The 26,221-nt window shown below is 47.9% G+C and overlaps 1 protein-coding gene and 1 long non-coding RNA gene across 3 annotated transcripts in view; both read right to left on the bottom strand.

Annotated features, from left to right (window-relative positions):
• LOC119854956 (class I histocompatibility antigen, F10 alpha chain-like) overlaps nucleotides 1-26,221 on the bottom strand; it is a 404,018-nt gene that overhangs the window by 95,509 nt on the left and 282,288 nt on the right. The gene's annotated exons all lie outside the window — the stretch shown is intronic.
• LOC122460082 overlaps nucleotides 1-26,221 on the bottom strand; it is a 40,772-nt gene that overhangs the window by 9,202 nt on the left and 5,349 nt on the right. The window contains exons 2-7 of one of the 2 annotated variants that reach the window (XR_006281155.1): nucleotides 24,182-24,193; nucleotides 21,960-21,963; nucleotides 21,925-21,928; nucleotides 7,396-7,561; nucleotides 6,807-7,075; nucleotides 3,131-3,138 (exon numbers count right to left, since the gene is read on the bottom strand). This is a non-coding gene — a long non-coding RNA (uncharacterized LOC122460082). Of the gene's footprint in view, nucleotides 1-3,130; nucleotides 3,139-6,806; nucleotides 7,076-7,395; nucleotides 7,893-21,924; nucleotides 21,929-21,959; nucleotides 21,964-24,181; nucleotides 24,194-26,221 lie in introns of those variants that run through there. The other variant, XR_006281154.1, reaches the window with a different exon arrangement.

Raw genomic sequence — 26,221 nt, 5'->3', positions numbered from 1 at the left:
GGTGGTAGAATCTCCTTCCTTAGAGGTTTTTAAGGTCAGGCTTGACAAAGCCTTAGCTGGGATGATTTAACTGGGACTTGGTCCTGCTTTGAGCAGGGGGTTGGATTAGATGACCTTCTGGGGTCCCTTCCAACCCTGATATTCTATGATTCTATGATTCTATGATTCTTCATTTTCCAACTCTGCAAACCTATTCCTAAGCTCTATTTCTCCTTCACTAGCCCGTCTTTTTCTCTGCCTGGTTCTTTGAGTCACATGCTTCCACTGACCACTTTCCTCACCCAGTCTCCCCTCAGAATTCCCCAGCCCTGCTTCCATCCGAGAGTCTGAGCTTTTCCCTTCAGATACCTCATATCTTTGCTCCATCATCTGCTCAAACCCCTTCCTAAACTCAACCAGACTTTCCACCTGCATCTCCAAACCTCGGATCTTTTCCTCCATCAGCTCTATCAGACGGCATTTCATGCAGAAAAAACTCTTACCGGTTCCCCCCTCCAGGATCACGTACATACCACAGCTTCCACATCCCGTCATCCTCAATGTGTCTTCCACCACATGAGTCACTCCCACAGCTGCCTCCATATCTGTCATCACCTTCCCGCCTAAATCCTGTTAATCTGGGAAACACAAGCCACACCAAAAAGACCCCCCAGCAAAAGCAAACCCCAAACAAGCACCACAATACAAACTCCCCTGTTTGCTAGCTCCTGTGCCGCTGCAGCTGTCTGTGCCGCTGCACGACTGGCTGGCTACCTTTATAGGACCCCTAGTCAGAAGCCCCACCCCCTAATCAGGGCTCAGCTGCTCTCCCAGCACAAAGCCCCACCCCCTAATCAGGGCTCAGCTTCTAGTCTAGCCCCTGCCAAAATGCAGGATTTTTTGTGTCTAAATCATACAGGACAGATGGCTATCCTATCCAGCTTCCTTTTGAAAACCTCAAGTGAAGGAGCTTCCACAACCTCCCTAGGCCTCTGTTCCATTGTCCCACTGCTCTTACAGTTAGGAATTTTTTCTGAGATTTAATCAAAATCTCCTGCACTGTAGTTTGAACCCACTGTCTTTTGTCCTGCCCTCTGGGGCAAGAAAGAACAAAGTTTCTCCATCATTTTTGTGGCAGCCTTTCAAGTATCTGAAAACAGTGTCACGTTGCCCCTTCATCTCTCCTTTTCCAAACTAAACATACCCAAGTTTTGGCTCATATGAGTTGCCTTCAGGGCCGTCCCTAGCTATTCTGTAGCCCTACACAGCCCCCTCGTGGGTGTGGGGGGGGGGGGAAGGGGGAGGGTAGGCCTCCACGGGAGGGCCAGGGCTGGCTTGTGGTGCAGGGGGAACCACCATCCCCAGCACTCACCAGTGGCGCAGAGCGGGCTGGGGCCAGGTCGCTGCACTTCCCGCCGCTGGAGCAGAGGCGGGAAGGGGCGGGGCGGGGGCAGAACAGGGCAGTGGCTTTGGGGAAGGGGTGGAGTGGGGCTGGGGCTGGGGAAGAGCAGGGCGGGGGCTATGGGGAAGAGGCAGGGCAGGAGCTGGAGCAGGGTGGGGGCTTTGGGGAAGGGGTGGAGTGGGGCAGGGTTGGGGCGGAGCAGGGGTGGGAAGAGGCAAGGCAGGGGCTGAAGCAGCAATGCAGCTGTGCAGGGCACCAGGAAATGTGATGCCCCAAATTTCCTGGTGCCCTACACAGCTGCGTACTTTGCACGTGGGTAGGGATGGTCCTGTTTGCCTTCCATCCCTTTGATCATGTTTGTTGCTCTCCTATGGACCCTTTCCAGTTTCTCTACATCCTTTAAGAACAGATGCATCGATGAAGTGAGCTGTAGCTCATGAAAGCTTATGCTCAAATAAATTTGTTAGTCTCTAAGGTGCCACAAGTACTCCTGTTCTTTTTGCGAATACAGACTAACACGGCTGCTACTCTGAAATCTACATCCTTTCTATATGTTGGTGACCAAAATTAGACACAGTTCTCCAGCTGAGGCCTAACCAATACTGAGTAGAGTGGTATTATCACCTCCTGTGACTTGAGTGCTATGCCTCTGTTAATGCAACCTAAAATTACATTTGTGAGTTTGTTTGGTTTTTTTGCAACAGTATCACATTGCTGATTCATGTTGGGGATGTGATCCACCACATCTCCCAGATCCTTCTGAGCAGTGCTGCTGCCAAGCCAGTTATCCCCCATTCTGTATTTGTGCATTTGGGTTTTCTCCCCTATGTATAGTACCTTACATTTGTCTTTGCTGAATTTCTTTTTGTTGTCTATAGCCTAGTTCTCTAATTTATCAAAATTCCTTTGAATGTTAGCTCTATCCTCCAAAGTGTTTACAACCACCACTAGCTTTGTGTCATCTGCAATTTAATCAGTCTGCTCTCTATTCCTACATCCAGGTCATTAATAAAGTTGTTAAATAACACTGCACCCAGAACAGATCCCTGTGGAACATCCCTCATGTGAGACCTCAGTCCAATATGATATTATTCCATTAATAATCAATCTTTATTTGCTGTTGTTTAGCCAATTATGTATCCACTCAATGGTAGTTCGGCCAAGCCCGCATTTCTCCTGCTTACTTATCAGAATGTCATGTGGGACTGTGTCAAAAGCCTTGCTAAAGTCCAGATGTATTATGTCCATTGCATTCCCCCTATCCACCAAACCACTTACCCTGTTAAAGAAGAAAAGCAAGCTGGCTTGGCATGGTATGTTCTTAGTAAATCCATAGTGGTTGATCACTCCTTCATCCTCCAGGTATTCACAAACTGCATGTTTTATACATTGTTCTAGTAGCTCCCAGGTATTGAGGTCAGTCTGACTAGTGTGTAGTTCCCTGGCTTCTCCTTTTTAAAGGCGGGCACTACATTAGCCCTTCTTCAGTCTTCCAGGACTACTCCTGTCATCCATGAGTTGCAAATATTATAGCCAGTGATTTATATTTATATTTATTATAGCTTCAGCTAATTCCTTCAGTACCCTTGGCTGAATAGCATCAGGCACCACTGACTTGAATTCATTCAGATTAGTCAGAAGATCACAGGAATATGATATTAAAAGCTGGGATTTTTCCCTGCAGGAAGCAAACAGATCAGACTGGTGAATGTGGCAGATCGTTGCTCTGGGAGAGTGGAGATTCATTACAGTGGAGCCTGGGGAACAGTCTGTGATGATTCCTGGGACAAATCAGACTCGAATGTTGTTTGCAAAGAATTGGGATGTGGACCGGTTCCTCCAGCGGATGGGGTCAGCACAACTGTGGGCACAGTGAAGATGCTGGAGTTCTCTGCTCAGGTCTGTTCTTTGAAAGCTTTATTGAATCTAATTAATAGGGCATTAATATAAGAGGTCAGTCTTAACTAACAGAGAAGCCATAAACTGAGAAAAAACTGAGTACGAAAGTGAAGGATCTCCTTGCCTGTCACACAATTCTTTTGAGATACAGTCCTTTGGAATGGTAACCAGAATTTCCAGCTCTGCCTAACCCAAGTGTTCAAAAATCATGAATTTTGACTAAAATATCAGGAAATTGGTTAAAAATAAAGAGATTTAAAATCATACATCCTTAAATCATAGTGCCATAGTGTTAAAAGTGATGAATAAGGTCACTTAGTCTGACTCCTGCCAAGATGAAAGATGTGTTGTGGTTAAACCATCCAAGAGAGATGGCTATGTAGCCTCCTTGTGAAAACATCCAGGGAAGGAGCTTCCATAACTTCCCTCAGCAGTCTGTTCCATTGTCCTACTGTTGTTAAACTTAGGAATTTTTTCCTGAGATTTAATCTAAATCTGCTCTGCTATAGTTTGAAACCATGCTTCTTGCCATACTCTCTGTGGCAAGAGAGAACGATCTATTCGTGTCATACTGACAGAAAGCAGAAGACCAGAAGTCCACAGTGCAGGCAATGCGATATTTATTGGGGTTAGTTTCAAGCAAGCATATCCATAGCTCTGACACTGCAGAGCCTTTGTCCCAGTGTTTCAGTTCCCCCTTCCTTAGCAGGCATAATTATACGTGTGATGCATAGTGTTGATCCCACCCCTTACAATTTATGGTCAAGTTCCATTTTGGAGGGTCTTGAGTCTCGGGGCTTGGTCCCACCTCTTTTGTATCCCATTGGAGGGGTAGGGAGTGAGGTTGTGTACTGGCCAACGCTAAGCTTTCTTTGGCTTTTAATGTTTCTTATGTCTCTCCCCACCCCCTCTTGCTCCTCCTAACTGGTTGCTTGATCTTGGCTTGAGAGAGGAGCCAGGCAGCCTTCCAGTATATGCTCATACATACTCCCAGCATACCCAGTAACACTTTAACTCTATATCTTATCTTTTCTCATTGTGCTAAAAGCTCCATTTGGTTGTGAGAAATATAACACACTGTGTCTTTGGTCTTTGTTCACACATATTAGTAAGGATATAAGAGTATTAAAAAATCTAACTCAAAATTCTATCTCAGGCAAACAAACAGGTCTATGTACTAACAGCAGCCTTACAAGTATTTTAAGGCTGCTATCACTTCCCCATGGACTCTCCTCTATTCCAAACTAAACATACCCAGTTCCTTCAGCTTTTGTCATATGGGTTACATTCTCTTTCTTTGCTCATCTTTGTCGCTCTCCTCTGGATCCTTTACAGATTCTCTACAACCTTTCTATATGCTGGTGACCATAATAGGACACAGTAGTTTCCCAGCTTAGGCCCAACCAGCTCCAAGTGGAGCAATACTGTCACCTCCTGTGATTTGCATGCTATGCCTCTGTTAATGCAACAGTAGCAGGCAGCTTGGAGGGCAGAACAGCCTAGTGGTTAGAGTGTCTGGCTCTCAGCCCTTTGATTCATTGAGTAGTCTCAGTGTTTATGGCCTAGAGGGGTATTGAGATCTGGGCCCTTCCTCTCCATTGGGTCCAAACCCAGATCCCTCAGTAAGTCAGCCCCTGAACAGGGAGAGGATCCCTCCCAGCAGGAAGTCAAAATCCTCTTCCATGGGCTACTTCCTACTGGTCTGTTCAGCTTGAGGAATGGCCCCTCTAGTGCAGTTTGCTGAATGGCTTGTTTCCTGCAGGGTTCCCTCTTGGACTAGGGCAGTGCCTTGCTGCGATCTCCAGCTCCTTCAGGCAGGGCAAACCCCACAATGTCTCTGGTTTCTACTCAATAAGTTACTTCAGGTGCTGGAGGCTCCTTCACAGTCTCCCTTGGTTGTGGAGACAGTGCTTATTCTGAGTCAGCTACCCTGGCTGGCCGATTACTGCTCCTTCCCTTCAAGTAGGGAGACAATTAGCTTCTGACTCCTCACCAGTCAGCACCAAACTGAGCCAGCCTCTCTTCACCCCTGCCCCCATGCCTGACTTACACTGCAGATATAGCATGATGGGGCTAGCTGAGCCCAAAGGCTCTCTTTAACATTTGCTGTGCAGGCTGGCAGTTTCTCTTTTTCAACAAGCAATTTACAATTGCATTTGCCTTTTTCCCAACAACATCACAGTGTTGATTCATATTGAGGGTGTGATCCACCACAACTCCCAGATCCTTCTCAGCAGTGCTGCTGCAAAGCCAGTTACCTCCCATTCTACATTTGTACCTTTGTTTTTTCTCCCCTAAATATAGAACATTACATTTGTCTTTGCTGAATTCCCTTTTTTTAATCTGTAAGCCCAGTTCTCCAATTATCAGAGATCTTTGAATTTAGCTCAATCCACCAAAGTGTTGGCAACCCCCCTAGCTTTGTGCTATCTGCAAATTTGATCAGTATGCTCTATATTCCCCCATCCAGGTCATTAATAAAGATGCTAAGTAACACCAGACCCAGAACAGATCCCTGTGGAACCTCACTTGACACCTCCCTCCAATCTGACATCATTCCATTAATAGTCAATCTTTGTTTGTGGTTGTTTAACCAATTACATATACACCTAGTGGTAGTTCTGTCAAGCCTGCATTTCTCCAGCTTATTTATCAGAATGTCATGTAGAACTGTGTCAAAAGCCTTGCTAAAGTCCAGGTATATTATGGCCATTGCATTCCCTCATCCTCAAAACCAATTACCGTGTCTTAGGGCTTGTCTACACTACCAAAGGGGATCGATTTAAGTTACGCAACTTCAGCTACGTGAATAGCATAGCTGAAGCTGACCTACTTAGATCTACTTACCACGGTGCCGGTGTCTTCACTGCGTTAAGTCGACAGCTGACCCTCCTCCGTCAACTCCGCCTGCACCTCTCATTCTGGTGGAGTACCGGAGTTGACGGGAGAGCGCTTGGTGGTCGATTTATTGCGTCTATACTACATGCAATAAATTGACCCCCACTGGATTGATAGCTGCCCGTCGATCCAGCGTGAAGTGCAGACAAGCCCTTCAAATAATATCAAACTGGTTTGGCATGATTTGTTCTTAATAAATCCATGCAGGATGCTAGTGATCATACCTTTATCCTCCAGGTAATCACAAATTGCTTGCTTTATACATTACTCTATTAATTTTCCAGGTATGTGGTCAGGATGCCTGTCTATAGTTCTCTGTTCTCCTTTTCCCCTTTTTTAAAGATAGGCACTATGTTAGTTCCTAGCCAGTCTTCCCAGACCTCTACTGTCATCCATGAATTTGCAAATATTATTGCCAGTGGCACCAAGATTTCTTCAGCTAATTCCTTTAGCACACTGGGGTGAATAAAATCAGGTCCTCCTGACATGAATTCATGCAAACTAGTAAGAAGATCAAAGGAATGTGATATTAATATGTGCAATGTATCCCTACAGGAAGCAAACAGATCAAACTGGTGAATGGAATAGATCGATGTGGTGGGAGAGTGGAGATTTATTACAATGGCACCTGGGGGACAGTCTGTGATGATTCTTGGGACACATCAGATGCCAATGTCGTTTGCCAAGAGTTGGGATGTGGACACGCCCTCAATGCAACTGGCTCAGCTCATTATGGGGAAGGATCAGGGCAGATCTGGCTGGATGATGTGGGTTGCTCTGGAAGCGAATCCTGTCTTCAGGACTGTTCCTCTCGTGGATGGGGTCGGCATAACTGTGGGCATTGTGAAGATGCTGGAGTTCTCTGCTCAGGTCTGTTCTTTGAAAGTTTTATTGAATCTAATTAATAGGGGGTTAATGTAAAAGGTTGATGTTAACTAACAGAGAAGCCATAAAATGAAAAGAACAGTGGAAAATCTACTTACTGTCACCCAATTCTTTGACATATTGTGGCAAGTCACCTCCTTTGTCTCACCAGACCTTAGTGCTTTCCCCTCTGGCGATGGTGAGCCTGGGTTAATCAGCTCCTTTCTGTGCAGGGTTTGCCTTTCCCCTTCTGTGTTCCCTTGGTCAGGATAGCCCTGACAGTCGGCCTAAGAGATGATCCTTCACCAAACAAAAAAGAAACAGTCTCATAAACTAAAACCCCAGTAAGGTACCTTTTGCTGCCTCCTCGCTGGTGCAGGGTGTTGCCCTGTTGGTTTTCCCTGGGCTCTCAGTCCTTACCTAGCAGGCACTCAGGTTTGGCTGTTTCCCCTATGGGTAGGAACACAGCCCCTCACCCTGGAGAAGCTTTTTTCCCTACTGCCACTAGCCTGGCAGCAACTTGTTTCTCTCTTCCCCTTTCCTCTACTCAGAAGAGGGGTTTTAAAAGGCCCTTAATTAGGATCAGGTGCCTCTAGCTGACCTGGGGTAACTCCCTCTCAGCTGGTAGGGAAAACAGCCTTTAACATTCATATATTCTTGTGGAATGGTAAACAGACTTTCCCGCACTGCCATATCCAAGTTTTCAAAAATCAGGAGACAGGCCCAAAAATATCAGGAAATTGGTTAAAAACAATGTGATTTAAAATCATAGAATCATAGCATAAGAAGGAACTGAAATGGTCATCTAGTCTAACCCGTGCCAGGATGAAGGATTTGTTTCTAAAAAATTCAAGACAGATGCTATCTAGCCTTCTTTTGAAAACCTCCAGTGAAGGAGCTTCCACAACCTCCTGAGGCCTCTGTTCCATTGTCCTGCTGCTCTTACAGTTAGGAAGTTTTTCTTGAGATTTAATCTAAATTTGCTGTGCTGCAGTTTGCACCCACTGCCTCTTGTCCTGCCTCTATGGGAAGAGAGAATGATGTTTCTTCATCTTTTTTATGGCAGCCTTTCAAGTATTTGAAGATCATTGTCATGTGTCCCCTTAATCTCCTCTTTTCCAAACTAAACATACCCAGTTTCTTCAGCCTTTGCTCATACGGCTACTTCATCCCTTTGATCATGTTTGTCACTCACCTCTGGCTCCTTTCCAGTTTCTCTACATCCTTTCTATACACTGGTGACCATAACTGTACACAGTGCTCTGACTGAGGCCCTACCAGCACCAACTAGAGCATCACGGTCACCCCCTGTGATTTGCATGTGGTGCCTCTGTTAATGGAATTGTAACAGGTGGCTTGGAGGGCCATGTGCCTAGTTGTTGGAGTGCCTGGCTCTCTTCCCCCTGATTGGTTGAGCAACTTAAGTCTTTAAGGCTCGGGGGGTGGGGGACCCAGGTCCGCCCTCTACACTCCTCCCCGCTGAGGGCCCTGTGTATGTCAACCCCTGATTGGGGGCGGGGCGGGGAAGGCTGGATCAAAGGAAGTGGAGAAAGCTGTCTTTTCCCTGGATTCTGCTGTGATAGGGGTGTGCCAACATTTCTTCTTCAGATCCAGGTGATGATGTATTCTGTTTCCCCTAGCCTGTCAAGCAGTTTGTCAATGCAAGGCATCAATTACACATCAAATTTTGAGACTGTGTTAACCTTTTGGAAGTCATTACTAAACCAGGTGGTCCAATCAGGCTTGGGGATCAATACTACAGGGCGTTTCCAGTCTCTGAATGATTCCCCAATTACTCCTAGTTCTAGCATTGATTGGGGTTCTCGCTTCATGGTTCCCCTCAACTCCTGGGGAAGAGGTTGAGGATTTTCTCTGACTTTAAGCCCCAGTTTCATCTGAATGTTATGGGTTATGGGTCTGTCTAGGTTGAGTAGAAAATACAAAAGGAAAGACATTGATCACCTGTTGAGTCTGGGGTCTCTGGTCTGGGTGAGATTTTTTCCAGTCTTGACCATTGCTGGCTCTGAGGTCTTGCCAAACTGAGGGCCTGATTCTAATATTGGTAAGCTATTGGGCTTTACAAGGTATTTAAAGATTTATATGGTAGATTTGGTGTACCTTTCACTTTTTTCAGTTCTCAAATTTTGTAGTTTACTAGCCCTACTCTTCACACCACTTTATAGGTCCCTTGCAAGCAGGCTAGGAGTTTTAATTTGGGTAACGGCAGTGGGTAATAACAGAAGAACCCAATTATTGGGTTGCAATTTGCAGAGGTGAGCCCTGCTTCCTGTGTGCTCTGGGTGTGTAGGTGGTTCTCCCTGTCAAATGAGCCCTGGGCACTGAGCTTCTCCAATAGGTCCAGGATGTTTTGTACTATGTTATTGGCCTGAGATAGCTGTTCTTTCCACATTTCTCGAATGAGTTTTACAATCCAGTGGGGTTGCCTCCCATATAACAGCTCAAATGCTGAGAAGCCAGTGGAGGACTGAGGGACTTCTTGCCTGGAGAACAGGGGAGGAGGGAGTAACTGATCTCAGTGTCATATATCCATCTGTAAGGACAAACTTCCAGGGCATCCTCTTTAGTGTTCTGTTGAATCTTTCCACCAGGACATCTGTTTGGGGGTGGTGAACAGATGTCTTGAGAACCTTGATTTTCAGCAGTCAGCACAGTTGCTTGATCATCTGGGGCATAAAGTTCATTCCCTGATCTGTTGAGATCTCCCATGGCATCCCAACCCAAGCAAAGATTTTCATGAGTGCAGTGGCCTCCGTTTTGGCATTCATAGAATGTAATGGTACTGCTTCAGGATACCTAGTTGCATAGTCTACTGTAACTAAAATGAACTAGTAGCCTGATGCACTGTTCTCCAGGGAGTTGACTCTGTCCATTCCAATCCAGCCGAATGGCATACCTACTAGCAGGAGGGAGAGGCTCTCTGTGGGCTAAGGAGCTGTAGGCTGACACTACAGGCATGAGGCACAGAAATCTGGAACATCTTAGTAGACTCCAGGCTAGATCTGGGCTAACATCTTCTCCCGCCCTAGGTGTCCTGCGAAGGGTATGGCATGGGTGAGTTGCATCACCTCCCTCCAGTAGAGTTGGGTACCAGAAGCTGATTCCAAACTTCCCCAGTCTGCTGGTCCTTTTCAATGTAGTATAAGTGTTTGCCCTGAATTTCAAAGTGTGTATACAGTCCTGCTTCATGGGGCTTGATGGTCTCCCCATTTACCACTGCCACTTGAGTGTATGCTTAGCTCAGCATGTTGTCTGCCCATTGTTCCTCTACAAAGTTGGAGAACTGGGTCAGAATATCAGACTTAGGTAATGGAGGGGCATCCTCCTGATGCTGTGACAGGGCCCTGTTTTGCTGGGTTGGCCCAGATACATGGAATGCCCACTCAACTGCAAGGGTTGGGGTCTCAGCAGGACTGTGGTTGGAGGCAGGGAGATCCCGCAGTCTGAAGGGTCTTACAGGCTCCTTTAGCAACTCCCCAAAACAGTTCCAGCCTCAGCCAACAATAGCAGGGTAGGCAAATATTGGTGCTGTCAAGACTGATTCCCCTCTCTGGCACTTTGAGCACAGAAGGAGGGGGTCCCACAAAGTCCTTAAAATACTTTGCCACTCCAGGCTTATATTAAACTCCCAAGTTTACAGATTCCTGGCCTTGGAGTATTGCTGCCGCCACCTAAATGCAAAACCCTTTTGAGAGCCCAGGAAGGTTCACTTGGGAATTCCTTCCTGGGGTACCCCCAAGCTCTTTCACCCCCCCTCCAGAGAAGAGCAGAGAAAAGAAAAGAGCAAAGAAACTAGCTGTTGCCACCAGCTGACCCTGGAATCCTTTGTTCCTCTTAGTAGCTAAAAGAATAACCTGTGCACAGACCCCCTCTTCTTTCTAAGACACAGGAATGAAATCATATTCTTAAAAAGATTATTTGTATTTAAAGAAAGAAAGAAAGAAAGAAAGAAAGAAAAAGAAAACACATCTGGAAAATCAGGGCTGCTGCTTGATGTTAAAAAGCAACTGGAAGGATTAAACACCAGGAATTGCTCCACTGGGGTTCAGCTTAACCATTACAAAAGAACAGAAGTACCTGTGTTCAGCACAGAGGAATTCACAAGCCAAAATAAAGATATAAACTTGTTCGCATCTGTCTAAACATTTCCTGCCCTACTTACATCTATGTAGTTCCACATAAATTATTCTAGGTATGGATGCTGGGAAATTTCCATACCTGGTCCCGAGCTTCTTACAGCAAACCTGCTAGCTTGGTTCTTTCAGACAAAAGACAAAAGACCAGCCGACAGAGGGGCAGATTTTTTTCCAATTTGAAAGTTGCTAGTCTTCCTGTTGGCTCTTTTGGCCAGGTGCCAACTCACTTCCTCTTACCTAAGCATTTCAGTGAGACTTCTTCACCCTTTACAGATAAGGCAAGAAGAGAACAAATACTAAGAAGAATTTTTATAGCTAACTGGCTGGGTGTCCATAAAAGGGTGCTACCTGCCTCCTCATTTACCACAGGTGCAGTGCCAACCAACAGGGACTCTGTGTTCCTCTACTGTTGGAGTCACTTAAATGTGTGGATAAGGTTCACATCCCCATCGACACATTGTAGCAGGATGAAGCCACAAGTTGGTCCAGGATTAGGAATCACCAAGGTTTGGACAAGGGTCTGGCCACACCCTTAGTCAACAAGCCCCACAATTTCTATCCATTCACTTGTACAGGGCTGGCCAACTTTGCAGGTCTGCCCTGTCAAGCTTGTCCCCCTAGTGTCCAGATCTTCCCAAAACTGCACTCCATGGAGGGGCAATCTCGGAACCAGTGCCCGGGACAGTCATAAGTGAAATACTGGTCTTGGTCTTGGCTGTGGTGACTGGCTCCACATCCATGTATTTGAGGGGTCCCATCCCCTAGGAATCCCCTGAGTTCAGGCTCCCGCAAAACCCCCAGATTTGAGTGCCTCAAGATCCTGGTTTCCCTGGGCTGCTCCCTCCTGTGGTTGTGTGTGGCTTTAAGTCCCCCCAGACCAATGTTGCAGGATCATTTATAGGGGTTTTGGCAGCCAGGTAATTTTCAGTGAGCCGAATGATGTCTGCTATGATCTCTAGATGATCTCTAGGTGCCATAACACCCTCTCTTTTCTCCAAGTGGGCAGTATCTGGGTGAACTGCTCAAGTAGGAGCAGCTTGGCTACCTGAGTTCCCATCCTTGTTTTGGGTTTGAGCTACCTCCAGCATGCATCCTGTAACTTCTGGGTGACCGCAAGGGGGGCCCATATCAAAGGCAAGCAAAGGCATTGCCTTCCCACACAGGTGTCGCAGATGTGCAGCCAAATGCTGGGACCCTGATGGCCCCGCTTCTTCCCCTCCCTGCCTTCCACACTTCGGATGTTTGTTTATGGTTCATGCAGGTTCTCAGGGTGGCTGGGAAGGCTGAGTAGCAGATAGTCTCCTCAGCTGCCCCTGAATGGACAAGCAAGCTCAAATTTCAAGTCAGGTATGCTTTCCCAGCTGCTGGCCCCTGATCCCATCCTGCTCCTTGGGTCAGCTAAATGGGTTTCCTCCTGGCATCCCCAGCCACAGCCAGGGAGTCCCCCTATCTTTGCTCAGCTTCCCCCCGATTGCTCTGTGTGGGGTTTCCTCCTCTCCTGCCTCATTCCCCCAGCCCAGCTGCTGCTCACTGGGGTCCTCCTCCCCTTGCCCTCTCCCCCACCCTAGTCCTGCTCTCCCTGCTCAGCCTCCCTCCCCCTCCCCCTCTTGCTAGTGCCTGGAGTGGTGATGGGGGTTTCTCCCATCCAGCTGCTCTGCATGGTCACCACAGTCCCCTCTCTGCTCAGTCTCCCTCCCTCCCCTTGCTAGTGCCTGGTCAGTGGGTCCCCCCCCCACTCATGCACCCAGTTGCTGTTTGCACCTCCTGTCCTCCCCTTGCCCTGCAACGCTTGCTACAATTCTTCTCCCATCTCCCCACCCAGCCTCTCCTCCCCGCCACTTCCTGCATGGGTTTCCTCCTCACCCCCCTCCCTGTCCACCTGCTCCCTGGGTTCTTCTTCCTCTCCTCTTCCTGTTCATGTTTGGCCCCCTGCCACTCACTCATTGCAGTCCCCTTCTCCCCATTCACTCAGCCAGCCCTCGGCTCCCTCCCACTCGCTAGGTGGATTTCCTTCCCACCCCCAACTTGTCCCCCCATCCACTGCTCTCCTCGTCCTCTCCTCTGTGCAAAGGTGAAAGTAGGTCGGTGCGCCCCGGTGCGGTGCACCAGTAAGAGAGTGGCTGGCTGGGGGCAGGGCTCTAGACGCTGCCGGCTGACCAGTAAAATTCCTGTCCTGGTGCTGGGCATGGCTGGCCCACCCCTCCCCCTCTGCCATTCCCCACAGGAGCCCAAACCACCACCCCCCTTTGGCCGCCAGCCCCAGCAGTGGATGGCCGCTGGGGTGGTGGGCTTGAGCCAGCACCCACAGCCCCTGGGCAGCAGAGCCATAGCGCCCCCAGGCTCCAGCCCCAGTGCTGGGACGGCCAGACATCATGGTCCCCTCTGCCCCGGCCAGCCCGGGGGATCTGGCAGCCAGGCAGCTCCCCACACCCCTGCCCTGAGCCCCCTCCAGGGGGGTTGTGATAGGACAGTACCTGTAAGAAATTTAAGTTACTTTCACCCCTGCCTCTGTGCTCCCCTTGCAACCGCCCTCACTGCTCTCCATTTCCACCTGCCTTCCTCCTCCCTCACTTGTCCTACCTGAGTTGCTCCAGCATCAGCTTTGGCTTGGTGTTGAAAGCAGAGGTAGAAGTGTGAAGATCTGGGATTTTATTAATGCCCTCCCCCGCCCCCATCCCAGACTTCCAGTGTGGCACTGGACCCATCATTTAAGGCTTGATCTCAAGGGGAGTCTTTCCACTAATGTAAAAAGGCAGCGGATAGGGGACTTAATTAGCCTCTGCCTCAGTTTCTCCATCCAAAACCAGGGATAATAATAATACTTGCCTGCCTCACAGGAGTTTGTGTAATTTCATTGGTTTCGGTTAGGTGCTTTGCGGTTATCAGATGGAAAGTGCTTAAAAGTGCTACAATTTTGCAAAGTGCTTTTTACAATTCCAAAACCTTTATGCTTTTTTCATGCAGTAGGCCCTCCTCCTGGATCACTGGAGAATTTCAGTGTGGGACTGAATGGGACCATGACTCCTTCTATACAACTCCACAGAAAGGGGCAGAAGCAGGACCCCACCGGGCCTGCCCCCATTGTCACTTTTCAAAGTAGGAGGCGGGAGGGCTAGGCAAAGACGCAGGCAGGCCAGCCAGCCTTATGCTCTGTGTGCTGTCAGTCAGTGTGCTCCAGGGAGGGCTGGATCACTTGTGGCACCAGACACCCTATGCTGTCCAGTCCTCAGGGCCAGCTAAGCAGGACTGGGCAGCTGAGGCTGAGCAATAAATGGCCAGGAGGAATGGATCCCCAGCCCCCTTGCCCTGGGACAGAGCCCCTCAGAGCATGCCCAAAGGTAAGCAGTGGACCGGGGCAATTAGGTTTCTTGTTTAACTTCTGCAGTGGGTGGGGTGGGGGAGCACTCAGCTCAGGGGAGAGGGGTACTGAGAGAAGAAAGGGAGGCCGAGGGAGGAGGGATGTGGTGGTGGGGAGGAGAGGAAGGAAGGCATTGGTAGGGTAAAACTCAACTCTTTTCAGTGGATGGGATTTGACTGTTGGCCAGTTTCTCATGAGAATGGGGCTGGGGATTTGGTTCCTTCAGCCCGGGGATATAGGGTCTGCTGGTCTGATGCATAGAGCTGGCACCACCACACTGCCTCAGTGGGACTTTTTGCCTCCTTAGTTCTGTGAGCTGAGTGGGTGTTGTTGTTAAAGTAGCAGCCAGCCTTTATTTTACTGCCAGGATTCATGTCCTTTGGCAGTTCTTATTCATTGCCGAGGTGCTTACTGCTGTTAAAACAATAGACACAGGAAGGCTCCAGCTTGGTTGTGTGAAGAAGTGAAAACGAGGTGGCAGCTTTTGCAGTCTGATTCCAGCCATTTTCTTCTTGTCAGGGTGCAAATGCCAGCTGAGGATGAGGCCTGACACCTTGTTTCTTTGTGAAGAAAGGGCAGAGCTTTCTCAATCAGCTTTAACTGTTGCTTGCCTTTATATGTTCCCCAGGATCAAGGAGAGGGGTCGGGCACTTGAAAGGCCTTTTTGTAGGCTGCATGCATGTCAGGATATATCAAAAAAACCTATGACTGCCATTTTTTATTCCCAAGTTTACTGCTTTTAATTAGGTACCTTCTGCATGTCCAGTCTTCACACACACCCTCTGGCACACAGTGCAAAACATGCTCCATTTTCTTTAGAAGGAAATTGCAGAAAAGTGGAGGGTTATTTTCAAATATCATTTGCCTGGGTTCAGGGGTTTGGCTGGAAGGGTACGCACATATGGTGAGCAGGAGGGGAGCAGGGAGGGGGAGGGAAGAGAGGAGGGAGACTGGGACGGGAGCAGGCCGTGGGGCTTGGGGCAGAGCAGGGATGGAGTATGGGCGGGGCCACAGGCAGAAGAGATGGTCTGGGAAGCTACTGGCTCCTAAATGGAATTTCACCCAGCGCCCCGGCCATGGTGACCGGGCAGGGTCTTGCTCCTGGTGGGTACTGCTCCCCAGGGAAGCGTAACCAGAACATCTCTTCTGAGATGTCCAAGGCATTGAAAATGGCTGCCTTGATATAAATATAATTTTGGACTCACCAGGGTCTAATGCACAATACGCCACCTGTGCTACTTCTATTACTTGTGGGCCAGGCACCACAGACCACTGGTCTCAGGGCAGGGGGCTACTGTGATCATCGGTTTAAAGGTTTCAAGAAAGGCCTCGGGATCATCATTGGGCCCCATCTTGGTAAGCCTGATGGGGTGGCAGTCACAGTGGGGGCTCCACTGGAGTGTGTGGCCATAGTATCCTGACCATCTGCTGGACCAACTGCTGCTGAATCTCTGAATGGAGGGGGGAAGGTGGGGGCCAACCCAGCTGGGAGTCAGAATCCACTGCCCTGGGCTACTTCCTACCACTCCGTTCAGTTTGAGGTATGGACCCTCTAGTCCATTTTGCTGGGCGGCTTGTTTTATGTAGGACTCCCTCTTAGGTCCCAGACAGAAGCAATTTGGTAAGAGTGAACCACACAGTGTCTCTGTGGTCTGCTCACTCAGTTACCTGAGGTGCTGGAGACTCACCTCCTTCACAGTTTACCTTTGTTTGGGAGACAGTGCTTACTCCCCAGATGGCTGCCCAGGCTGGCCAGCTAGTGCTTTTTCCCTTCAGGTAGGGAGACAGCTAGCTCCTGCTTCTTCACCAGTTAGCCCAAACTAAGCCAGGCTTTCTTCTCTCATGCTGCTCCAGGCCTTGCATTGACTGCAGGTATAGCACAGTGGGTCTAGCTGGGCCCAAGGGCTCTCTAACACCTGCTCCGCAGTTTGGCAGTTTCTCTGCTTCATCACAGCAACCTAAAATTGCATTTCCTTTTTTCCCAACAGCATTGCATTGTTGATTATGTTGAGGCTGCAATCCATCACAACTCCCAGATCCTTCTCAGCAGTGCTGCTGCCAAGCCGATTTTCCCCCATTCTGTATTTATGCTTTTGAATTTTGTTCCCTAACTTTAGCACCTTACATTTCTATTTGTTGAATTTTGTGTTGTTGTCTTTAGCTCAATTCTATAATTTACCAAGATCCTTTTGAATTATTGCTCAAATCTCAAAATGTTGGTAAACCCCTCTAGCTTTGTATCATCTGCAAATTTGATTAGTATACTCTCTAGTCCTACATCCATAAAGGTGTTAAATGACATCATACTCAGAACAGATCCCTGTGGAGGCTTACTTGAGACCCCCTCCAATCTGACATCATTCTATTAAAAGTTACCGTTCGTTTGCAGTGGTTTAACAAGTTATGTATCAACTTAATAGTAGTTCTGCCAAGCCCGCATTTCTCCAGCTTACTTCTCAGAATGTCATGTGGGACTATGTAAAAAACCTTGCCGAAGTCCAGATATATTATGTCCACTATATTCCCCCTATGCCCAAATGAGTTACCCTGTCAAAGAAGGAAATTAAGCTGATTTGTTCATAGTAAATCTATTCTGGGTGCTAGTGATCACCCCTTCATCCTCCAGTTATTCACAAATTTAATGTTTTATACATTAATCAAGTAGTTTCGAAGGTATCGAGCTCAGGCTCACCTGTCTATAGTTCCCTGGCTCCTTCTTTTCCCCCTTTTTAAAGATGGGCACTTAACCATTCCCCAGTCTTCTGGGACCTCTCCTGTCATTCATGAATTGGCCAATATTATTGCCAGTGGGCTGAGATTTCTTCAGCTGATTCTTTTAGTGGACAGGGGTGAGCAACATTGGGCCCCGCTGACTTGAATTCATTCCAATTAGTCAGAAGAACATAGGAATATGCTATAAAAAGTTGGATTTTTTTTCCCTGCAGGAAGCAAACAGATCAGACTGGTGAATGGGGCAGATCAATGCTCTGGGAGAGTGGAGATTCATTACAATGGAGCCTGGGGAACAGTCTGTGATGATTCCTGGGACATATCAGACGCCAATGTTGTTTGTGAAGAACTGGGATGTGGACGTGCTATCAAAGCACATGACTCAGCTTATTATGGGCAAGGATCAGGGCAGATCTGGCTGGATGATGTGGGTTGCTCTGGAAGCGAATCCTATCTTCGGGACTGTTCCTCCAGAGGATGGGGTCAGCATAACTGTGGGCATGGTGAAGATGCTGGAGTTCTCTGCTCAGGTCTGTTCTTTGAAAGCTTTATAGGTGGATGGTGACTAACAGAGAAGCCATAAAATGAGAAGAACCCTGAGTATGGCTATGGAGTGTCTCCTTGCTGGTCACACAATTCTTTTGATGTATATTCCTGTAGCATGGTAACCAGACTTTCCAGCTCTGCCAAACCAAGTGTTCAAAAATCATGAATCAGGTCCCGCAAATCAGGAAATTGGCTGAAAATCATATGATTTAAAATCATGGAATCACAGAACATAGGCTTAAAAGGGACCACATATGTCATCTAGTTGAACCCCCTACCAAGATGTAGGGTTTGTTTTGTCTAACTATCCAGGACAGGTGGCTACCCAGCCTCCTCTTGGAAACCTCTGGTTAAGAAGATTCCACAACCTCCCAGGCAGTCTGTTCAATTGTCCTGCTGTTCTTACAGTTAGGAAACTTTTCATGAGATTTAATCTAATTCTGCTCTGCTGTAGTTGTCCTGTCTGTCCTGTCCCATTCTTGTCCTGCCCTCTGTTGCAAGAGAGCAATGTTTCTCCATCTCTTTTTGGGCAGTCTTTCAAGTATTTGAAGATCATTATCATGTACCCCCTAAAGCTTCTCTTTTCCAAACTAAACATACCTGGTTCCTTCAGGCTTTGCTCATATGGCTTGTGTTCCATCACTTTGATCATCTTTGTCACTCGCCTCTGGATCCTTTCCAGTTTCTCTACATCCTTTCTGTACACTGGTAACCAAAACTGTACATACTACTCCAGCTAAGGTTCTACTAGCACCAAATAGAGCGTTGCTATCATCTCCCATGATTCGCATACTATGCCTTTATTAATGCAACCTGAAATTGCATTTGCTTTTTTTTGCAACAGCATTGCATTGCTGACCCATGTTGAGGTTGTGACCCACCCCAACTTATAGACTCATAGACTTTAAGGTCAGAAAGGACCATTATGATCATCTAGTCTGACCTCCTGCACAACGCAGGCCACAGAATCTCACCCACTCATTCCTGTAACACACCCCTGACCTATGTCTGAGCTATTGAAGTCCTCAACTCGTGGTTTAAAGACTTCAAGGTGCAGAGAATCCTCCAGCAAGTGACCGTGCCCCACGCTGCAGAGAAAGGCGAAAAACCCCCAGGGCCTCTGCCAATCTGCCATTGAGGAAAATTCCTTCCCGACCCCAAATATGGAGATCAGCTAAACCCTGAGCATGTGGGCAAGACTCACCAGCCAGATACCCAGGAAAGAATTTTCTGTAGTAACTCAGATCCCACCCCATCTAACATCCCATCACAGAGAGACTTCTAAAGTTGCAGGAAATACAAGCGCATCTAGGAAAACGTTGCCAAATTTTCTCTGTATAATTTTCCATTGATCAAACTGTGTAGAATTTTCCTGCTTTTTTATTCATGTAATTTTTCCAGCTTGAATTTCTGTTTTTTCTTATTAAAATCTTTTTTAAAGTCTTACCAAAATTTGATGCTTCTGTCCTGAGATGAATTGTGCAGCTTCCCAGGGACAAGAGATTAAACAAAATCACAGAGCAAGTGTCACCTCTGTGAGGAGAGGTGTCCGGGCACCAACCACTTGCAGCAGCATCCTCCATCCCAGCACTCCAACCCTAATCACAGCTTAGTGCAGAGGGGAAGTCCTAGGGTGCAAGGAGGGTGGAGTCCCAAGGTCCAAAGAGAATGGAGTTAGGTGTTCTCAGTGGTGGCAGATGACAGAACAAAGAGTAATGGTCTCAAGTTGCAGTGGGGGAGGTTTAGTTTGGATATTAGGAAACACTATTTCACTAGGAGGGTGGTGAAGCATGGAATGGGTTACCTAGGGAGGTGGTAGAATCTCCTTCCTTTGAGATTTTTAAGGCCCAGCTTGACAAAGCCCTGGCTGGGATGATTTAGTTGGGGATTGTTCCTGCCCATGAGCAGGGGGTTGAACTAGATGAATCCTGAAGTCTCTTCCAACCCTAATATTCTATGATTCTAAGACTGGATAGCACGCATGCCCCCCGCTCACTTGGAAGCTATGGCTTCTGTCTGGGCTGGACTCAGCTTTCTGCTCTTGGCATTGTGACCCAACATACAGGGTCACAGTTCCACATAACCCTGCACACCATGTTACATCACCCAGACCAGGAAGGTGGCTCAGCCCCACAGAACAGGAGCCACCTCTTCCAAGTGAGTATGAGACAGGCATGCTACCAGCCCTGTGTGAAAATTCATGTTGTACACCTCCCTTCCTCAGTTGCATAATGTGTATGAAAAGGCACCCCAACACACACACACATACCCATAATGGCCATTGGGGGTGAGGCTACCTCCCTTGCCCCTCCTATTAGCCCTGCTACTGCACACACCCATTAGAAGAGACCTGACTTTTGCCTGAGAGAGTGGAGGCTGACAATTTCTTATGAACCAAGGAGGTTGCTGCAGGAGAGGGGTACAGATGGGTGACAAAGACAGGCTGTGGAGGTGTGGGATTTGATTATTAGAAGTATTGACATTTGAGTGACTGGCAATAGTACTTCTTGGCACCAAAGATGATGTAGAGAGATATATTATATCTCAGTCAATGAGTGACCTGATAACGCTAATGTCGCTTGCCGTCTAATATAGAATTGATTTTGCAACATACAATTTTTAACATAGGATTTTTTAATGTAATTTTATTTCTAAGGTAAACTATTTCAGCTTCTACAGGAAGTGATGTGAGTGAGAGTACATGGTACTCTTTTATCTGTGTCAGTACTGAACCCAATGCCCTCTTTCAGAGGAAATGCAAAACAGAGGTCCTGACTAGAGTTGGGTGAATAACTGATTTTTCAGTGCCCTGGCCATTCTGGAAAAAGAAATCTTTTCATGTAGGCCCGCAATGTCTGAGCTTTCTTATTAACCTATTTTTTAAAGTTATGAAAATGGAGTAAAATTTGAAACAAAAGTTAGTTTCAAATGGAAAAATCAGAACATTTAATATAGGAAAAAAAAAGTAATTTTTATTTTTTACCAAAACAATTCAGCAAATTCAGCACAAATTTACAAAATGTTTCTTTCAAGTCTAATTTGTATTTTTTGGTGAAAAATGTTCTGGCTGAAAAATTTCACGTAACTCTAATTGTAACCATTTGGAATGATTAAAGATACCCTCGAACTTACAAAGAGCCTGGTTTAATTCTAGTTTGGATAATTACCTTCTGCCTAAAGCTGTCACATTAATGGGATTTGGTATTCTTCTGGGCTTCTTGTAATGTAAAGCTGGTCTGTAGGGATACTGAAACCATTCTGCAATTCTCCAGAACTGGCTGCATGTTGGAAGTGGGCAAGGTATCTATTTAGTTTGTATATTCTGTAAAGCATGTTCAAACCCGTGAAGGGGAACTATATAACTCACTAAATAATCACTATTTCTTAGTAGTTGATGATCCACTGACCCGACCCACTCCTTCCCAGTCCTACACCCCACTGCATAGGGATACAGAGGATGCATCTGTGGAACTGTGCTTTGAAGATCCAGAGACATTGTCTCCAACATTTAAAAGCCAAGACCCAAACATTCCCCTCAGTTTATGATATGAAGATTAAACTCCTGAGGGTGCAGATTGCAGGTGCAGAAATCACAGCAGAGATGCAGATGCATCTTGAGAAGTGCCCAAGTAAGGAAGAAAGTGGTTTCTCTCCCACTTATTTCCACCTTTTCAGTGTTAGTGGCAAGATGCAAAGAAATAGCATCTAATAAAAAAGTTAATAGCAGCTGAAACCCAAGCGCATATGGCCCTATTCTACAGCTACAGGATACAAATAACTCCCAGTCCCATTAAGTTAATATGCATATCTGTATGTTGTCTCTGTCTGTTTTTCTTATTCATGTAACTGTTTTGCCAGGTGTGGTTCACAACAAAAGGACAGATTTAATTTCCTGGGAGTTTCCTTAAAGACTTAACTAATGCTGCCTTGACCCTCACCCAGAAACCTCAGATACTGTATACCCCACCCTGGATGCCCTGACGGGCAATTCTTTACCATTTATTTGGGCATAAACTTTCATGGGTTAAAAAAGTGGGGTTTTTTACCCATGAAAGCTTATGCCCAAATAAATCCGTTAGTCTTTAAGGTGCCACCAGACTCCTCGTTGTTTTTGTGGCTACAGACTAACTCGGCTACCCCTCTGATACTCTTTACCATTTGCATACACTAAGGGTTTGTCTACAATGGAAAGTTTTGTCACCAAAAACTGCCTTTTGGTGACAAAACGGCAAAAGCGTACACACTGCAATGGGACTTTTCTTGTGAAAAACGCCCAGTTTTGGCGACAAAAATCTTCCACCCCATGAGAGACTTTTGTCTTTTCCCCTCCCTTTATTGTTGACAAACATCCAGTGTAGACACCACGCCTGGGTTTTTTTGCTTTTATTGGCCTCCAGAAAGTGTCCCACAATCCCCATGCCGCTCTGGTCAGTGGTTTGAACTCCGCTGCCCTGCAGCCAGGTAAACAACAATCCTCCCCTCACCGTGGCAAGCCCTGGGTATTTTAAATCCCATTTTCTGTTTGCTGGCTCAGCGTGTCCTGATGTCCTGGAGTCTTTCCAGGTGAGCATGGCTGGCTATCACAACAAACACGCTCCTGGTTGGACCACTGCAGAGCTGTGGTGTGTGATCAGTATATGGGGAGAGGAGGCTGTTCAGTCACACCTGTAGGAATTGGGACACATATGGGCAAATTTCTCAAGGCTTGTGTGAAAAGGGCTATGGTCGGAACACGCAGCAGTGCAGAGCGAAGATAAAGGAGCTGAGGCAGGTGGACCACAAGGTGCGGGAGGTGAACTGTTGCTCCGGTGGGGCACCTAAGACCTGCTGTTTTTATAAGGAGCTGAATGCTATCCTCAGTGGTGATCCCACCTCCATCATCAATTGCCCCGTGGATACTTCGGAGGCAGCAGAAGGAGGAGCTAACCCAGAAGCTGACATTATTGATGAAGAAGTTGAGCTAGAAGAGGATGTGGTGCTTCCAGCGGGGTTGCCCGCTGGGGCAGGCAGCCAGGAACTGTTCTCCCCTCCTGAAGTGCATAGCGAGCAGGAAGCAGGAGAGGAGATGCAGGGTAAGTTGCTGTGGCTTGTGTAGGGAATCGAAAAGTGGGAGGCAGGTTGTGTTTCTGTGAGCTGGACATTGCCCTGTGTAGCTACTCGGCATGGCCAAGCAGGGTGTTGATGGACATCGAGATCTCCATGGAATCCTCCACAGAGATGCTCTGGAAAGTTTCCAAGAGGTATACGTCCTACCTCTCTTAACTGCTACTCCTTGGTCCGGCAACATCCATTGTCCGGCACAGGTGGAGCATGCTGGCAGCTCCCACCCAGGGGCTCCAATACAGCCCCAGGTCCCCACCACTGGCACCTCTGCAGCCATCCAGGGTCCTGGCCGCCAAGCCCAGGTCCCCATCAGCACCCTCTGCAGCCGCCCATGGTTCAGCCGCCGGCACCTCTACAGCCACCAGGTTCCCGGCCACTGGTCTTTGCTCCTGGCCCCGACCCGAGGCTCCACAGCCGTCCCCAGCTGTGGGTCCCAGACCTCCAGCCTTGTCCCCCAGTCCATGCCCCTCACTGCCCCAGGCTGGGACCACAGCTTGGGGCGGCTGCAGAGCCCTGGGTCAGAGCCAGGAGTGGAGACCGGCGGCCGGGAACCTGCCGGCTGCAGAGGAGCCAGTGGCTGAACAATGGGCGGCTGCAGAGGGGGCAGACGGGGACCTGGGCATAGAATCATAGAATCATAGAATATCAGGGTTGGAAGGGACCCAGAAGGTCATCTAGTCCAACCCCTGCTCAAAGCAGGACCAAGTCCCAGTTAAATCATCCCAGCCAGGGCTTTGTCAAGCCTGACCTTAAAAACCTCTAAGGAAGGAGATTCTACCACCTCCCTAGGTAACGCATTCCAGTGTTTCACCACCCTCTTAGTGAAAAAGTTTTTCCTAATATCCAATCTAAACCTCCCCCATTGCAACTTGAGACCATTACTCCTCGTTCTGTCATCTGCTACCATTGAGAACAGTCTAGAGCCATCCTCTTTGAAACCCCCTTTCAGGTAGTTGAAAGCAGCTATCAAATCCCCCCTCATTCTTCTCTTCTGCAACTAAACAATCCCAGCTCCCTCAGCCTCTCCTCATAAGTCATGTGCTCTAGACCCCTAATCATTTTTGTTGCCCTTCGCTGTACTCTTTCCAATTTATCCACATCCTTCCTGTAGTGTGGGGCCCAAAACTGGACACAGTACTCCAGATGAGGCCTCACCAGTGTCGAATAGAGGGGAACGATCACGTCCCTCAATCTGCTCGCTATGCCCCTACTTATACATCCCAAAATGCCATTGGCCTTCTTGGCAACAAGGGCACACTGCTGACTCATATCCAGCTTCTCGTCCACTGTCACCCTAGGTCCTTTTCCGCAGAACTGCTGCCGAGCCATTCGGTCCCTAGTCTGTAGCGGTGCATTGGATTCTTCCATCCTAAGTGCAGGACCCTGCACTTATCCTTATTGAACCTCATTAGATTTCTTTTGGCCCAATCCTCCAATTTGTCTAGGTCCTTCTGTACGATCCCCCCCTCCAGCGTATCTACCACTCCTCCCAGTTTAGTATCATCCGCAAATTTGCTGAGAGTGCAATCCACACCATCCTCCAGATCATTTATGAAGATATTGAACAAAACGGGCCCCAGGACCGACCCCTGGGGCACTCCACTTGACACCGGCTGCCAACTAGACATGGAGCCATTGATCACTACCCGTTGAGCCCGACAATCTAGCCAGCTTTCTACCCACCTTATAGTGCATTCATCCAGCCCATACTTCCTTAACTTGCTGACAAGAATGCTGTGGGAGACCGTGTCAAAAGCTTTGCTAAAGTCAAGAAACAATACATCCACTGCTTTCCCTTCATCCACAGAACCAGTAATCTCATCATAAAAGGCGATTAGATTAGTCAGGCATGACCTTCCCTTGGTGAATCCATGCTGACTGTTCCTGATCACTTTCCTCTCCTCTAAGTGCTTCAGGATTGATTCTTTGAGGACCTGCTCCATGATTTTTCCAGGGACTGAGGTGAGGCTGACCGGCCTGTAGTTCCCAGGATCCTCCTTCTTCCCTTTTTTAAAGATGGGCACTACATTAGCCTTTTTCCAGTCATCCGGGACTTCCCCCGTTCGCCACGAGTTTTCAAAGATAATGGCCAAGGGCTCTGCAATCACAGCCGCCAATTCCTTCAGCACTCTCGGATGCAATTCGTCCGGCCCCATGGACTTGTGCACGTCCAGCTTTTCTAAATAGTCCCTAACCACCTGGCATGGTGGCCAGGACCCTGGGTGGCTGCAGAGGCACCAGCAGCGGGGACCTAGGGCCGGCAGGGCCATGGGCAGCTGTGACCTGGGGTGAGCGGCTGGGTCCCCGGGTGGCTTCAGACGGGTGTTGACCTCCCCTGGTCTGGCAAATTCCCTGGTTCGGCACTGGTCAGGTCCCGAGGGTGTCGGACCAGGGAGGTACAGCCTGTATTTGTTAATACTCTGCTACAGGTTCCATGGCAGTGCAGACTTGTTATTTCCCCCATTGTAGGAAACTGTCCCATGCCATTCAGCAATCACTGGAGCAGGGACCAAAGCGGCACATAGCTGAGCTGCATATAGAGCAAGGTGAAAGCCGCAAGCATGCATTAGTTGTGACCTTGTTTCCCTGCTTACCCGCAGCAGTGAGATGTCTGCTAGAAAGGTGCCTGCCTGTGGGAAAGTGAGGGATACATTTAGAATGATTTCCCTGCAAAGCTGCATGGCAAGCAGTGACTGTTTGTCTTTTGTCCATACACAAAACCACCGTCCCCCACAACCCCAACACTCACCGTGGTTTGGGTGCTTGCAGAGATGTGTGCCTACCTAGAGTCAGGGAAAAAATGATTGCTACTAGTGGCAAAAGGTTCTTGTTAGTGAAATGTTTCAGTTGTTTGCTGGAATGTAATAGTCCCTCTTCTGTGCATTGTCCACAGCAGCTGATACCTTGAGGAACACACCCCACACCCCTGCCGACCTCCTTCGGCAGAGAAGAAAGAAGCCGAGACGCAGCAAAGAAGACATGTTCAGAGAGGTGCTGTAGCGCTCTAAAACACACACAAGGGAACGAAAAGAGTGCTGGGAAGCTGAAAGGCAGGACATAAAAGAGAATCAAGAGTTCGCTAGGGAAGTGACTGAGCAGATGATAAAAGTGATGGAGGAGCAAACAGAGATGCTCAGGTCTGGAATAAAGCTGCAGAGGGAGCAGATCCGTGGCTGACCTCCACCGCAGCCTGTGCACGTGCACAGTTCTTTGCCCAGCAATCCCCCCTCTATGCCCACTAGCAATTAACATTCCTTTTCACTTGGTGATACTCCTCGGTTTCCCCAT

This window comes from Dermochelys coriacea, chromosome 4 (genome assembly GCF_009764565.3).
Source record: "Dermochelys coriacea isolate rDerCor1 chromosome 4, rDerCor1.pri.v4, whole genome shotgun sequence".
Classification (NCBI taxonomy): Eukaryota; Metazoa; Chordata; order Testudines; family Dermochelyidae; genus Dermochelys; species Dermochelys coriacea.
Note: the sequence above shows the minus strand (reverse complement) of the source record. Positions and strands in the feature narration are given on the sequence as shown.